Raw genomic sequence first — 3,533 nt, 5'->3', positions numbered from 1 at the left:
ACACAGGCTGCTCGTGGCGTGAGGCTTGTACTGTAAAAGATGTCCGCCAGACACGTTGGCAGCAGGAGAGACACAAATTGATTTCCTGCAAGACAGCAGCGAGAGCCCAAATGGAGGAGAGCTGCTTTGGCGGAGCTTTCATTAATTAATAGAGTCTCAGGAGAGGATTCCATGATCTGGTTCCTGCTCCTTCATCACAGCACCGTGGCTAAGGATACGGCCGCCTATATATAGCCCACATATATGTATGCATGGTCATATATACTTTAGTCTATGTACTATATATGCAGCCTACAAATATATAAATATATGTGTATATATGTATACATATACACACATATATGTTTATATATATATACACATATATGAATACAGTATATATAAATATATGTAGAAAAACAAATGTATATGTACATTACATACATATATTTATATATGTATAAATGTATACATATACTGTGTATGTATACACACACGTGTATATTGTTTTCCAACATACTTTTTTTTACTACATATACTGTGTATGTATACACACACATGTATATTGTTTTCCAACATACTTTATTGGAAAAACAAACATATATGTATATATGTATGTGTATATACATATATGTATATATATATTTATATGTATATATGTTTAAATATGTATGAACATAGACCATATGTGGACACACACACACACATACATGTGTGTGTATACGTGTACATTGCTTCCTGCAGGTGGCAGTGGCTGCATGTCTGCCAGAAATGAGGAAACTGAGAATTATTTTTTAAAGACTTCTTTTTCCTGTAATTAAAAACATTAATTAACATCTACCAGGTGAAAGTCTTTAAAACACATTTTTGTTCATTACTGTGTCGGTACTTTTCACTTTTTTTTTTTTAAATCACTTTTTCAACCTCTCGTTTCATGACTTTAAAACTTTTAACTCAACACATGACCATTAGGTGGGAAGGTGGAAAATGAGAGAAGTCGTTAAACCCTCTCCAGGCCTGGAGATGGCACTAATTACACCCCTGCCTTCATTTGTTCGAACCCATTTTCAGACATTTCAGTGAACTGACTGCTGATGAGATGCAGTGATAGCGTGTAATTGAAAAGTACACGTCGACTAAACCTGATCTCACCTGAGTAAAGGAACTGTTGCTCGGCGGTTCAGATCGGTTCTACAGGAACAAATATTTCTCCCCTGCTCATGTCTTTCCTCTGTCGGCTTCAGACAGACAATAAATGAGCTGTGCACAGCAGCAGCGGTAATAAACCATGAAAAGGTCAATTACACCTTACTCTGCGACTTGTTGTGACCGTTTACAATCAGTCTGTGACCAACGCAGATTAATTTCTTCTCCCCTCAGAAGACGTGCATCATTATAAGATTAAAAACATATTTTGGATCTGAACGTCGCTCATTCCTGCCGTCGTCATCCCAGAATTCCACAATATCACTAATCATTAATAAAGTCAAAAGTCCTTTGAGAGGAATAAAACGTGCACATCTAAGAACACCTCTTAACACACACACATACTGTATATACATATATTATATATATTTATATATGTATATATGAGTATATATACATACATGTATATATTAGATGTATATATTTTCTTGTCTTCATTTATTTATACAAACATGGAAACAGTTCTATCAAATGTGAAGGACACTTTGTTTTACTGCAGAGCAGGAGAGAGTGGATACTGGTGGTAAAGCTCTGCTCACTTTCTGTTCAGCTGTTAGCCTGACAGAGACAGGGTTTCGCGGTTGTGTCGCCATCTCCCATAAATTTATTAAGAAAGTCATGTTCTGTTTTAGTGAATGTGAGTGACGTAGGTACTTAGTTACAGGATGGGAATCCTGACTTATGACAAAGATGGAGTTGCATCGCAGCGTAGGAACGGAACTCCGACATGAGTTGAGGACCTCGTACATAGAGTCATTAGTAAAACAGTTGTTATGGAACCACTGCTGCTCTCTGACCTGTCCCATCTGAACCTGTTCAGTCTAAAACTTTCTGTTGTCCATGGCTCTGTCCTCTTCCTCTTCCTCCTCTTCCTCTGTTTATTGCTGTTTGATGTATTTCCTCATTATACCCTGCTCTCAGATGGTACTGTAGTACTGCAGTACTGTAGTACACTCATAATGGAGAGCTCAAATTGTTTACGACTGACAAAAACACACACCGTCATTTGCCTCCATTTATGGCCCGGTCTCAGGGAGAACAACAGTACTTTGTGCCGAGCCTCTGGTCCGACGCCAGGATTTAATTGCTTACATCATCCTCCAAACATTTTATCTTCTCATCAAGTGATAACAGAGGGGCTGGCGGCGGAGGAATGGGGGTGAGGAGTGAGTGGAGGGGGAGGAGGGGGGCTGTACTAAAATCTGTTTCATCATCTCTGACTAATAAAATATGCAGCTCAGATAACGGAGTCCAGAGGATGACGTGCTGCTGTGTGATGTCACAGGTAACCACTAACTCGACCATCAACCAAGTCATCACGACTGCACCTGTCCGTCACTCAGCCAACAGTCACAACAACAACGACAGGACTACAGGAACATTAACAGTGAAGTCGTTCAGAGAGCAGAGGAAGAAGAGCCAGTAGAACTTTGTATCTTCATCCCTGCTATCACTTCAAATTCACCAACATACCAACAGAACCACATGTAACCCCCCCAACCCCCTCCTCCCTCACATGTGAAGGCCGCTGAAGTAGCCGTTGTTCTGTACAACCCACACGCCTGTTGTTGTTCTTGTCAGTCCTCGACATCCGTCTTCTAGGAGCAGCTGTGGTTTACCCAAGTCTGAGTGGCAGAGTTCCCTCAGGGTTGGATAAAATTTTTATACACTACTTTATTGAAGCTGTGAAATAATTAACCATGTCGCTGTCCGTGGTGCTGAACTTAACCTGACAACCTGAGGGGTGAGGAGAATCACAGCAGCAGCCCAGAGCAGCTTCATTACAGCTGAGAGCCACAGCGTCAGGTCAGTGAAGCGATGGAACGTTCCAGATACCGTGACTGCACTACGTACATGAACATGTACAAATGTGTGTGTGGGGAAGTTTAGGAGTTTAGAGTCATATTTAATGAGCTTCAGATGTTTGGAGCGGGGGCTGATGATGAGGGCAAAAATCATAATAAATCTAGTTTAAATCTAAACAAGATCTAACAAGGTTTCGTATATGTTCAACTCAAATATTGAACCGCATTTGCGGTCTGAAACACCCTTTCTGGGTGGGGGGTTCTGCATTACATTAGCATGAGATTAAGCAGTGTGCAGGGCAATAATTGTTTTTTTTTTAGATTATCTTGTTTTATCTTGGGAATCCAAAATCGTAATCGAGTCCATACAAGTCCATAGTCAGGTCTGACAGCAACCGTCCTCAGGGTCGACCTGGTGACCTGATGTTCAATTGTCTAAAGTGCCATTAACAGCTAAATATATTTAAAAAATATTTCTCTCGACTGTTCAGTAACGGAAGAGTTTACGACCATTCCAAACAATCCGACGTCTTATTCAGGAAA

At 40.3% G+C, this 3,533-nt stretch overlaps 1 long non-coding RNA gene across 1 annotated transcript in view; it reads right to left on the bottom strand.

Moving 5' to 3' along the window:
- LOC103378896 (uncharacterized) overlaps window positions 1–3,533 on the bottom strand; it is a 110,477-nt gene that overhangs the window by 4,687 nt on the left and 102,257 nt on the right. The gene's annotated exons all lie outside the window — the stretch shown is intronic.

The sequence above is a fragment of the Cynoglossus semilaevis genome, chromosome 5 (genome assembly GCF_000523025.1).
Source record: "Cynoglossus semilaevis isolate Cse_v1.0 chromosome 5, Cse_v1.0, whole genome shotgun sequence".
In the NCBI taxonomy this organism is placed as follows: Eukaryota; Metazoa; Chordata; class Actinopteri; order Pleuronectiformes; family Cynoglossidae; genus Cynoglossus; species Cynoglossus semilaevis.
The sequence above is the reverse complement of the archived record's forward strand: the minus strand, read 5'-3'. Positions and strand labels throughout refer to the sequence as shown.